A 14,428-nucleotide genomic window follows, 5' to 3' on the forward strand; every position below is an offset into this window, starting at 1 on the left:
AAATAAATAAAGCTAACATGAATGTCATTGTAATTCATGAGCTATCTAAATGGGAAAATTATATTCAACAACAAAATTTGTTGTCATCATATAATAAACATCATCCATTTTTAAATTATATATTATATAAACACACAGTCACCATTTTAATTTATTTTTATAATAGATCATGTGCATAGTAAAGTAGAAATAAACAGCATTTTGTGATAATAATTGTATGAGTAAATGTAACTGTAATCGTCTGTCCTTTCAATAACACTGAAATCTGAATATTACATGAAATATTTCAAGGTCATTCCTATAAAAAAATGAAAGATCAGAGTAAGCATATAGTCAATATTTTTATTTGTGTGACCAAAAAAGAAAAAAAAAAGAAAAAAAAATTATATTGAGAAAGAGTTCCTCTTAGATAAAGCTTCATTTGTCTTTCAAATACAATATATTGACACAGAAATTTGCATTTTCTGGAATCATGGGTGTCAGAGAAGGTATTTAGACTTCAGTTCAGTAGTTTACTAAAACTTAGTAAAGCTATTATATGTTACTTCTAAAAGTGTGAACTATTATTTCTCAAAGTACCTATACACATACTGCGTATAGCTGTATATATTTACTTTTGAACAAATCTTATAGATATCTTCAAATTAAAGAAGAGCTTTAGAAGTTTCATTTTCAGTCTGTCTACTGTATAATAGAGGAGACTTTTATAATAAGGAACAGTGACTAAAAATATAGGGAAATAGAATGAGCTAATATCATCCTAATGCTTTTGTAGCATCAATCTGCTGTTTTAATATTTAAAATATCAGATATAAATAGCTCCAAGGCTTGGAGAACTGCCAGCATATACGAATTATAATTTCTAGGCCATTGCTTATTTAAAAGATTATTATCTTCTAACTAATATTAAGGCTTGAAATAGACAGTTTAGCTGCCAGACGAGCTATCTGAGACAATTTTTGAATGTTTATGTGTATATATATGTGTATGTGTATATGTGTGTGTATACCTATATATATATATATATATATAGGTATACACACACATACATACATATACATACAGATATGTGTGTGTGTATACAATACATATATATATACACATATATATGTGTGTGTACATATATATATATATAACATATATATTGTAGAAAAGGAAACAAGGAAGATATCACACAAGGACACTGCTAGTAGAAAAATCTAATAGAGTTTATCTATTGATAGTCCATTAAAACTTATGGCCAAGCTCATCAATATAAAATTCTTACTAATGTCTTTATTAGTGTTATGGCTGATCAAAAGACCTAACAGTCCATCTAACAAAAAGATACTACTTGCTTGTTTGATCTAGAAAAGGAGAGCTAAAAGGGAATATGGATGCACCACATAGATCCATCATTAGGGAGCTAGAGAAGTCATTTAAGACTAGGAAGTTCATAAGAAGACTGGTTATAAAATAGCCATCAATAAATTGCTTTTGGGAATTGTGACCTTCCGAGCACAGAATAACTAGAACAGCCGGAACAGCCATCTGTAATGGACATCTAAACAGAATTTGGGCAAATTTTGGGCAACAGCCTCGGGCAAAAAAGGTTATAGTTTAAGGCTGAAGTCTGACCATGCAGTTAAACTACCATTTATTTACTTACATAAATATACAAATATCTAAATACATGTCGTATTCAAATGAAAGTTAAAGTAATTTAAAATAAACATTAGAACTACTTGTTACTTATGCTATTTATTTTCTTCAACACCAAATAAAACAAAATGAAAGGATGGAGAGAAGACATCTGAAGAATCTCGTTAGTATATGGAAATCTTTCCAGAGACTTGGATGTCCCTTGCATCAAACCTATGCAAATACCTGTACAAAGTTTTTTTTTTTTTTTTTTTTTTTTTTGAAAATATAACTTTTTAAGAAATAAAAATATATATTATAATTGCAGATCTATTTAATATGAGGATTTTTTGAGACTGAGTTGCATAGCCATAAGGTCATTATGAACCAACCCCAAAACAAATACCCATTTATCAGTCAAAACTAGGATTCTAATGATCCAACTCCTTAGTTTTATGTTCTGTTTACATTTACTTAGAGTTTGATAAATGACAACAAATGGCTAAGTTAGACTGAGATAAGATTGTTACAGAAACTTAGTGCCCCTTCTGTGAGAAAAATGATAATCTCCTTTGCACTCACCCTGTGTTACTGCAACACAGCATTTGTTGTAAATTTGGAATCCAAGTTTTTCTTGTTTGCAATAGTAGGAGAACTTATCTTCAGTGATGGTTTATTTCTCACAAAATAGGCATATGAGATGCATACAGCCAGGTACTGGACACAGCTGAAGAAACAGCTGATGGACTGGAATCAGTTCAAAGAACAGAGGAGGCAAAATATCAAAAGGAGAAAAATGCCCTTGACTGTAGTAGTTTGGCCATAAACTGAAAACATATTTGCAAGTGAAAAAAGACAAGTATACCGTTCGAAAAACAGAATGTTTCTACTTTATCTTAATTTGCTTTACTGTAATAACAGTATAGTGTAGCCAATCCGCGTTGGTGGAACTCATGTGGCTCAATTTATTCAATAAAGACTTAAGTAAGAAAAATGTTTTGTGGTATATAAGCGTAATGATCACTTTTTGTCTGTTCAAGACTGACAAAAAGGTTAATACAAAGGTGTTTTTTAATAAGACCTTGCTTAAAAGAGGCTGCTATTATAAATTGGAAAAGTCAACACATTCCACAGCAAGATAGAAATCTAGTACTTCAGGAAATCTGGGATCTTCCTTAGGCACAGTGTAAGATCTGAATCCTACTGTAAGCATCTGTTTATACCTTCCCCAGGCCCAAATATAGATATTAAAGGAAAAACCCCAAAATATTATATATGACTTTTTGGACGCATGGACTTCATTAAGCCTGTCTTTTAGTGTTGTACAAAGACAGCTTGAAACATGTATGCATCATATATGCCACTCCAAAAAAGTAAGACGGTCATTTTCTGGTGGCCCCAACACATACTTCCTGATTTAACATTTTTTATTCATGTGTAACTTCTGGAAGGTGTTCTGGATGGGTGCTGCTCACAGTTGAATATTAGAGAGAAAGTTTTGCTGAAAAACCTGTGTGAACTATGCTGCCTGACCAGGTAAGTTTGCATGGGGTACCATCTTTAAGAGACATCAGAGGGTTCATATGTAGCACAGGGTACTCAGGTACATGGGCAACCGTAAAGCAGATGAACAAACCGAATTTACAATCTTTGTTGGATGTTGCAGATACTTATGACTTCTTATCAAGTCTCCTGAAAGCAATCCTGAAAGGATTGCATCAGCCTGCGCAGAGAAAGCGAAGACATAGTTGATTTGGTGTGCGGGGGGGAGGAAAGGAAGACAAGACTTCTAGACCTACCTTCCACCAAGTTTCACTACCTTCAGTAGCATTACTTAGGCTTACATCTCTAGCAAGAACATACAGGGGAAGTCTCACTGAATCATTCAGTTAAAATATTTATGTAAAAATGGATATTTTTTAAAAATTAAGGAAGAAAAACATCTACAAGCAAAGATATGTGGTAACTTAGTTGCCTTCTGGAACAGAAACACAATTACATTAATCAGTTGGAGAAGATACTAATCAGAGTGATTTTAGATTAATTTATTCACATAAACAAAACTGGTGCTATATCTTATGTATGAAACAGCATTATGTTTAGTATTGGGTTTCTCTCCTTGAAAAGGAAAGCTAATGGATTCTGAGTACTGTGAACTTTTATTTATCTGAAAATCAGGACGATAATAATTTAATTAGACATTTTTTTCTTTATATTACAATTATTATTGAATTTAAATGTAATACATGGTAAAGAAAAATGTAATTCTTTATCACAGTTTCGTAAAATTTTAAAATCTGTTTCTGGTAGAATCTACACATTCCTTTTTTTCTGAACATTTTATAATACTTGATGATATAATCATAAATTAAAAAGTAAATTGAATGCAATGTTAAGTAAATGTTAAGTAAAAGACGTGTTGATCTGTATAAAATGTAAAGATAACTTCAGTGGCAGGTTCTAATTTTAAGTAATATCTAAAGTGTAGTATGTCAGATCTCTACGGGTCTCTTTGTTTCCTAACTAAGCAATGCTCTTTTTTTTTTATTATTATTATTATTTTATTTTTTTGACATTTGACTGTAAAGTGCTTAAAACTTCTTGGCAAATTGTAGCTCAACATCTCTGATTTGAACAAAAATGAAATAATATTTTGGTTAAATTTCATCTTGGTCATTCATATTAAAAATACTACTAAAATGTTTGAGTGCATAACATTCTACAAAGAAATTAGGAAGCTGCAGAGACAAGTTTTGCTTCGACACTCGGAGTGGAATCACAATTTTACGTATCTCTTCATGGAGACCAAGATTTGTTAAACTGAGTGATGGTGCACTTACATATCTCAGCTGGAGGCAGGACAATCTTCCAAACCTTGAACGTGCCCTTCCAGGGTGTCTCTCCATTCTGAATCCCCTCTCTCATCTGCCTGGTTTGAATTGTGACTCAGAATGCTTAGGCACACATTGATAGTGCACAGGCAGGCATAGCAAAACAGCGTCAGAATTTTACACTGAGAAAAAACATATCTAGCTGTTGATTTGGTCGCCTTTTGTTGTTGCACATCACTTTGGAATTCCTGAAAAATGTTCTGAGGGAAGTACACTAAATTTAAAAGGTCTAATGAGCTTATTCCTCAAAAATAGTTTCCGGAACGCAGATTTTCTTGTATGTATTAGCACACAAAATGCGTGTTTAAGTAAGTAGTGAAGAAATTACATAGACAAACAACAGCATCAATGAGCCTGAAATTCAGAACTGACTGTGTTTTAACACAAATGCCAATGCTCAAGCAATTGAAAAAAACAAACTCAGAGCTCACTGCACGATGCCATGGAGTGCCTCCTCTTTCTGGATCAATGTGAGTTTCATGCACAGTGCTCAGAGTCACTACCATCCTGAGAAGTACTTCTGAAGACAGCAATATGACTGTGCTACTCTGCTGGATGCTAACCCTGATGTCTGTCACCAAAAAGTATTTTTTAAGGAGTTCCTTTCTTTTCTTTTCTTTTGCCTATGTGTAGATGAGAGATGACTTCATCTTAACAAAAAGAAGTGGGCTATCTTGATAGCCCTTGATGTGAACCTGTCATCTTAACCAATGTCGTAGCTAATTCATAAAGGAGATGATTCTAATCTGAGGTATTTAAAAAAGATTTTAATAATACAAGAACTTTCACTTTCTCCTATGATTTTCCAGGACTCTATATTTTTCTTATTTCAAAAAAGAATCAAAAAAAGTTCAGTATCAATAAACATTTGAGAACTTCTGTAAAACTTTCCCTATTTAGCTGAACTTCATGTCATAAAAAGTCAGGCAAGGAATATCACAAATTTATTTCTTACAGAAGAGTTAGTCTTGGATTTGATTGCAAGATACTATTTTTCATTTCTTCCCTTGAAATAAGGATACCAATATTGATCCTTTTTTTTTTTTTTAATTTATTTTTTTTATTACTGTCAAATTCCTGAAGACCTTGATCATTTACTTAAAAAGAAGTAGGATCTGTTCAGCTTACCTTTTACAAGATTTGGTAATTTAATATTTATAAAGAGTATGAATTATTTTCCAGTTGGAAGTCTTATACAAATGTTGCATATAACCATTCTTTAGAAGCATGGAATTGAATATAAAAAACAATCAACTTTCTCAGTGGCTCTGGTTACTACAATTATAATATTGTATGATACCATTAATAAAGTATAAGTATTATTGTTAGAAAAATGACTTGTCAAGGCAAAACTAAAACAAAAATCAGGTATAATTTTTCAACAACTAGATCATAAAACATAGGGAAATTTGACGCCTTCTTTAAAAACATTGCAGGTGGAAGTTTTCTGTTTTGTACAATAAAATTACAGTTTTTAAAAGTCCGCTAAGCATTTCAGAAACAGCAATATCGCTTCTCTAAGGGCTGTGTATTAGCGTGTACACACTAGAGTGTACCTTTTCTTTCTGATCGTTATGTAAGAAAAGCATAAAGAAACACCTTTTTGAAAAAATAGCAAGAACTAAAAGGCTTTAGAGCACTCATTAGCTTTTTCTCCTCTCCTAGTCTATACGGAAATGGAAACTACTTGAAAACAGCACATCTGAACTCAATGCTCTCTAGTCCAAAAGAACATACACACAGAAATATTATCAAAGAATATAAGAGTACATTCTCTGTGTGTGAATTAAATGTGTGAATATTATTAAGAGGAAAGGAATGGAGAATTTGAAATGTACTTTTCTGAAGAATTCTGTAAGGCAGTATATTTTGCAGTACATCTTGCACATTTAAATAGTCATCCCCTCTTCACAGGCACACACTTTTTTATATGTTAACGGGTACACTAGTGATAGATAGCAAGAATTTTTAAAAAAAATACTAAAAACTTGCTTTTGTATATTTCAAGTAAAAATATGCTTTAAATAAATCATAGAAATGAATAGTTGGGGTTTCTTCTGCAGTGAAAACTTGTCTCTTTGTAAATCAAGATATATTTTTTAACTTCATAATTTCTTATCTGGAAGGAAAGAAAGAATATCTAGAAACATTTTCAGGCTTTATCCCATATATGTTGTTATGATATAGTATTATACATTAATAATAAAAAAATACTACATAAATAAAAAGGGATTTTAACTAAGCTCTTGACTCAATGTTCATGGAAGCAAATGGGAATATCTTCAGTGAATTCAATGAATGTCAGTTAAAATTCATAAGCATTCACAAACTACTTGCTTTCTATGCAGCTAGCTTCTGTCATTGTCCGACTTACTTTTAATTACACCTAGAGAGAATAGATCAGCTTGTAGGGTGAACAAAAATTACAGTACCTAGTGAGTTTTTGCCAAATCATTCTGCCTAGAAACTTGTGCAGATCAAATAAAATTTTTTTTTAAAACTGCCACTTAAGACCTTCCATGTTTGACAATGTTGGTATTGCAAACAATCAGAGCAGAAAATGTCTTTCTCTAAAACATTTTTAATCCATTTCAAAAAAGATTGAATGTCATCGTGAGATAAAACCACATTTTTTTCATATTTGTAATTTGTTATACATTTTCTAACAAAGTCATGACACCCAGGAAGATATGTTCTCATTTTTGATCATCCATCCGAAGCAGGGCACAGATTTCAAGGGAAGTATAATTTATCTAAGCCTAGGTGAATTATAGGTACTTAAAAGCGTGCTAGTTGGTTACAGCCGTTTTACTGCGTCTTGAAGTAAAGTAAATGGCAAAAGTGCACTGCGGTTTTGAAACTAAAAAAAAATCCAGAAAACTTGGTGGATTAAATAATTTTGAATGTTAAATATTTCTTAAAACATTTGTGATTTTTTAAAAAACATGAAGGAAGTTAGAATGTAGCAGACAAATCCTTTTGCCCTTCAACGAGATTCAGTTCCTGGCGTTCAAGATTGCTGACTGTTGGGCATCACACTTAAAGGGTGCAATATTAGATCCATTGAAGTTAATGGGAATTTTGCCATTGAATTTGCTGAGGTCAGTTTTTCACTAAAGATCTCCCTAGTATGATAATCCTTTACACTAAGACTTGCAATACTAAGAATGTGTCATGCAATGTTAATAATAGCTTAGTGAAAGAAGGTGTCTCTGGGATTTTCGAGTAATTTGGCGTAATACTGAAATCTTGCTGACTGGGACATGCTGCTAAAGTTTGGGTGTACTTTTGGCCTAATCATTTCCCACTCTACTCTCTTTTGTATTCTCAGATAAATATCTATTTTGACTGTTTAGATAAACTAATCATCTAATATGTTGAATTTCAAAAAGGATACTGTTGTTTGCATTCTAATGAAAAACTAGATTTGAACTATTTAGGGGCAATTTTTTTGTTGCTACTGCTAAGCACTCTTTCAGCTCATGATCCTTTCAGTAAACTTCAGCAGAACCTTTGAACTACTGGAGAGGACCTTTCATCATAGATCATATTTTACATTATAATATTATAAGGATTAAATTTATTTATTTATTTATTGAGAAAACCGTACAAGCAGATTCCATATATCTTAACTAAAGACATGAAACCAGAGGAACAATCATCCGATATGACTGAGGCTTTGGAAGGACTCACCTGCCCTTTCACTTTTGCTAGTGTTTTTGACTTTCTTAAAAATGCTAATAAGGACAGAAGACAAAGCTTGTGTTTATACACTACTTCTTACCTGGAAGGATGAAAGTTTACAAGGTGTCTCAGAGTTTAACAGCTGATACATACAAACTCTTATTATCTACTCTCAAGGAGTATTAGTGTAGTTTCGGCATGGGTAAACTAGTGTACTGGCTGTTATACAAACACAAATACACAAAAGACTGGCTCTGCCTGAGAGGCATTACAATCCAAGTATAAGACCAAAGACAACAGAGGTAGTCAAATGGTGGTGGGCTCGCAAGAATCAAACTGACGATATTGGCCAGGACTGGACACAGATCAGAGAACATTCACTTCTGTCTATATTTATTAAATATTACTAATATTGTATTTTATATTCCTCTGCTAATTATTGTTGTTTTCATGTTGAAAGCTGTGTTTACCAGGAAAATTTTATTTCTAAGGGAATATAGGCAGCACTATGACAAAGGGTGACTATCAAAAGACAGCTTATATCACTATAAAACAATATTTACTACAGGGAGCTTAAGAAGATAAGGCCAAATCAAAACCACAAAACTCTCACAAGGCACTTAAAGAAAAATAAGATACAAAACAGAAAATCTTGCCTACAAAGGAAAGGTATACGTTCGATGTTGTTTCAGAAAAAAATAGCTTTCATGCTGATTCACAAATACCTACAGCTGCAGGTGTTTCTTCAACTTCTCACAAGTAAACTGTCTTGCAGTGGCAGTGATCTAGCTGAACTGATACTTTATTTCCTGAATATTACACAATACATCTTCTTCTGCCCTTTCTTATGAGAAATAAATTTCAGTAGGAGAGGAGAGGAAACAGAATGTAACCACCAACATCATTTTTCTGAGTGTTCATTTTTTTTAATATTCACTCCATAAATATAACAATTATAAATATTTGAAGCCATTTATTTAAAATTATTTTTATAGACTGTAAATCCAAATGGTAGTTGGTTTTTTGGAATGAATAATTCTAATTTGCTGTGTTAATGGAATCCTGAAATAACATGTTTTATATACAAGGAATTATTTATTCTAAGCAAGAAACATGATTTTCCTAATAAAAGGCAAGCTATGTTTCCAACAGATTTTCTGGCTCAGTCTAGAGCTGGCCAGTTTAACTGCACATAAAGTCTACCACTGGACCATGACACAAGCCTGATCAGAGTACATTTATTACTCTTACTTATGCATTAAACTTCTCAACGATGGGCATGGCAAATATAAAAAAAGTCTATGTACTCCTATAAAAGAATTGCTTTGAATCTGTAATAACGTGTTACAACTTATAATAGAAATTGTGTCTCAAAAGACTGCCATAATTGTAGCTTTTAATATGTCCAATCATGGAGTTGAACCAAAATATGACTTCTAAAAAGCATTAGATAAAATATAGCCAAACTTCTAAAAAAAAAAAGGCTTTTAGGAAAAAAAGCTTAAAAATCTTCCACACACAGAAGCACTACTTTTTTTTTTTTTTTTTTATAATACTGGAATGTTAGATGATTTCATTTATCCTACTCTGTATTGCCCAGTGTAAATCATGGGAAACTGTAATCTAGTCTTATAGTGTTTTGGTCCTTCCCCACTTCATGTTAACTCCTTTTCCCCAGCTGCACATTCTTGAAAAGAGAAAGTTTAAAAAATCTTGAAAGACAAGAGACTGTTTCTTGGTTGTTTGCTTTTGTTTACATTAGCATAAGAAAAATAAAATTTGAGTATTTATTACTAAGGTTGTCATACAATCTACTTAATCTAAGCGCATATAGACTGTTAAACCCAACCCAGGTTGCATACAGACTGCAGGAAGCTAGTCTACTAGGTGTTACCACAACCTCAATCCCAAAGGACACCATTTAATACTTGTATATCTCCACAGCCCTGCAAATAAAAGCACCCTTGTTTTACGTAATTTTCAAGAGGCATAGAACTGAAAAGCTTAACTGCAGTCAAATTATATGGGTTAATGAAGTCATGCCATTGGTGTCTGGACAAAAAGCCCACCACTCTTTTGAAGTCAGTATGTCTAAGCCCCGTACAGGCTTGGTTTCTTTTACCTATTTAAATAAAATCAAGTGAAAGAAAATTAGAAAAAAAATCTGTTGAGAAGTGTAATAAAGTTACAATTTATTATAAATATATCATTTCTTAGTATTGTGACCTGACTTCTTAGGATTAATTTCACTTTCAGCACTGTTTTTATTTGGAGGGCTACAAAAATATTAACCTGTGCATTATTAAGATTTTCATAGTGAGATTTATTGCACATTTCCTTTTGGAATAAAAACAGGATTGCATAATCCTAGCCTTTCTGGCATATCTACTAATACATTCAAGATGTGTGCAGGGAAGAGAAAGACAGAGAGAATAGCTTTTTGTTTGTTTGCTTGCTTGTTTAAGTCAGATGTCTGGCTTTTCTTTACTCAGTGCTAAATACTGTGGCATTGCAGAATATGTTTGTATTTGTAATCCTTCCCAAAGAACCTCCAGTTGCCAAAATGTGCCCCATTTTGGATATAGAAATGATGAAATCTCTATACCACAGAAATAAATAAGTAAATTCAATATGAAAAATATTATTGTGATTATCAAAATGGGGGAGGAAATCAGACTCATCTGTCCAAATTTTGTTGAAAGAATAGAAAAAAGAGCTAAATTAAGACATTAAAACACACACAATCCATCAGGGAAGAGTTAAAGATGATCCTGAATCATGGAATCAATGATTCCATACTCTTTTAGAGGTTGAATGATCTGGCTGACAGCAGCAGATCATGGCTGTTGTGAACCAGCCAACGACTAAAGGAGGATGGAGATATTGAATGTTAACAGTGCTAAGAAATACAATCATTAAGTTAAATCGATTTCATTTTTATCAGTTTACAAAAGTCACGCAAATGCAGAAAGAATATTTCATTTATATTTATACAGTTTTTCACTTTTTTGAGAATTTGAGAACCTCAGTCAAAGGAAACCAAAATATGCTACTACTCCTTTGCATTTTCCTGATCACTGTTAGGCAGATATCACTGTTGACCTGAGAGGTCGCCTAGTACAAATAAGAGAACCAAAGACTGGAATTTCTTTATGCCGTGAGGAACATCACCACTCTGATAAATATCCAGCTGGCATCATAGACCTGACAGAGTTTGTCCTGAACTGCCTCCAAAACAGAAAATCAGAAGAAGATGACAGTAAGCTCTAATGGTTTAATGTATGAGACAACAAAGATGATTGTCCATTTCAGGAGCTATCTTCAAGAGAGAAATAGTCTGGGCTTCTGGGAGTCCTCCACATGCTTTTACAGTCAAACAAAGGATGTAATGAATGACAGTTCTAAATTATTTAGGAGAGTACCAGATCCATAGACTGTTTCTAGTGAACTCTATTATCATCCCACAGACGTATCTTAAAAGACCTTTCCTAACAGATGATTTCAAATGATTGCAATTTTGGAAAGTGAGAATGAAGCTGTAGACATCAAATATTTATTTCCACTGAACATAATCTAACAGATGCCTGGACTATAGAAAACTAAAACCTACACTCTGAACATTTAGAGGACACAAAGACAATTAAGCTTTTTTTTCCCTATTGAAATGGAATGATTATCTTATGAGGACACTTCATTTCCCCTCAAACCTACAATAACTAACCTTAAATTATCTTACAAAAAGTAGAATACTGCTCATTTTATATCTATCAAATAAACAAAAAAAAGTATTGACAAAACTGGCCAACTACGGCAAGAACCTGGTCTCAAAGATAACTTAAAGAAATTATGGAAAAATATTATGATAGGAAGGTGGGGAGATACTCCTAATAGCTGCTCATGCAAACCAAAGATAAATATTTGATTGCACTCCAATGTATAAAATATAGTCACTCTACATAGCTCTTAAATGCTGTACAAAACAAGCTAATAAAGGTGGAGGAAAAGAGAAATTGAGTTTATTTTGAATTTTCTAAAAGAACTCTCTTCTTCGACTTTCAAATGTAATGAGCTTTGGTAAACTCTGTGCACTTCATCCCACCTGCAGTTTCTTGGATTTGTATCTTCATTCATGTCAGTTGAAACTTACTGACTTTTTATCAAGATGTTCAGATTTACAGTGCCTTCATTAACTACCCAGGTTTTCTGTCTCATTATGTGAAATATAAGGCAACTAAGCTGTCACTGAACAGCAATGATTACTTCTGAGCTCTTGCACTTCTGAGGATGAAGGTGAGGGTGATGATCGATTTATTACTATTTTAATAAATAATTGACCTGTAAGTCAATACAAATGTTTCACTCAGTAGTGGCATAGGGCGAATGCCCAGACCTAGTGAATAGAGTGAACTAATACAGGTACTCTATTTTTTTATAATTCACTGAAAGAGTTGTAATAATTTTCCATTGCTTGGCTTTTACTATTCTTACTAGTTAAAGAGCTCCTGGTATTTCAAGTTTAATGTTAAAGAAACACTATTAACTTAGCATAATTTCTCATGCCTTAAATAAAGTGAACTTCTGACCAAATGGAAGAAAACAGAATCTTATAACTTACAAGCAGTTGTAACTTAACCAGTTTTTTAATTGTTTTCAATAAGATGATATTAAAACCATTCAGGAGTATTTTTCCTTTTTACAATGCTCATTACATTCAAAATTCTCAATATTATTCCAAAACTTTTATTAAATTAAACATTGAGAAAAAAAATCTAGGTTAAATAACAAATTAAAACACATAGCCATAGTTTTGTAAAAAAGAAAAAAAATGAAAAAGCAAAATTAAGTAATTTCCTGAAGGAAATGATCAACTTCAGCAACTTATGCTGTTGTGGATAACTCAATGTTACTTTTTTTCTTTGTATCTCAAATTTCACCTTGATTTAACATATTATAGAGAAATGAAATGATAAGGCATTTCACAGAATCACACAGTCACTGAGGCCAGCTGGCACCCTGGAGATCATCTGGTCCAGCACCCTGGTCAGAGTAGGGTCAACCACAGCACGTTGCTCTAGAGGACTGTGTCCATTCAGAATGTGAATATTTCTAAGGATGGAGACCCCATAACCTTCCTGGATACTTTGTTACAATGTTTACTACCCCACAGCAAAAAAAATCCCCCTTTTTGTTATATTTAACTGGATTTTTTTGTATTTCAGTTTATGCTCAGTTTATTGTTTTTCGTCCTGTCACTAGGCATCTCTGAGAAAAATTTGGCTCCATCTTATACCTTCTCCTCAGATTTTTGCAAACACTGATAAGATCCACCTGAACCTTCTCTTCCCCAGGCTAAACAGTCCCAGTTCTCTTAGCCCCTCCTTGTAGAAGAGATGTCCCAAAGCCTTAATCATCTCTGTGGCCTTGCACTGGAATTGCTTCCGTAGCTCCATGCCTTGTACTGGAGAGCCCAATGCTAGGCCCAGCGCTACTGCTTTGGCCTCACTGTGGCCAAGATCACTGCCCTCCACCTGCTGATAATTCTCTGCTTGATGCAATCCTGGATACTGGTGGTCTTCTTTGCTGTACAGGCACATTGTTGGCTTAAGGTCAATGTGGTGTCCACCAGCACTCTTATTGTCTTCTCTGCAAAGCTGCTGTCCAGCTGGTCAGCCCCCAACCTTTGCTCATGCATGGGGTTATTCCTCTCCAGGTGCATGACTTGACACTTTATCGACTTCATGATACTCTTGTTGGCTCATTTCTCCAGCCTGTTGAAGTCCTTCTGTAGCATCAGCATCCTCTCTCATCTTTGTATCATCTGCAGACTTACTTGTCTCATTGTCAAGGTCATCAGTGAGCAGACTACACAGTCATGGAGCCAGCAGCAACTCAAAAGTGCACCACTAGTGACTGGCCTCCAGTAAGCCTTTGTCCACTGATTACAACCCTCTGAACCCAGCAGTTCAGCCACTTCTCAGCCCACCTCACTCTCTACTTATCCAATCTGTACTTCATCAGCTTGTTTGTGAGGATGTTGTGGGAGATAGTGTCAAAAGTCTTGCTAAAGTTGAAATATACAACATGCACTGCTCTCTCCTCATCCACCAAGCCAGTCATTTTACTGCAGAAGGCTAACAGGTTGATTAAACACTATTTTCCTTTCATAATCTATGCTAATTACTCCCTATCATCTTCTTGTCCTTTATACCTTTGGAAATAGTTTCCGGGAGGAT

The sequence above is a fragment of the Rhea pennata genome, chromosome Z (assembly GCF_028389875.1).
Source record: "Rhea pennata isolate bPtePen1 chromosome Z, bPtePen1.pri, whole genome shotgun sequence".
Classification (NCBI taxonomy): Eukaryota; Metazoa; Chordata; class Aves; order Rheiformes; family Rheidae; genus Rhea; species Rhea pennata.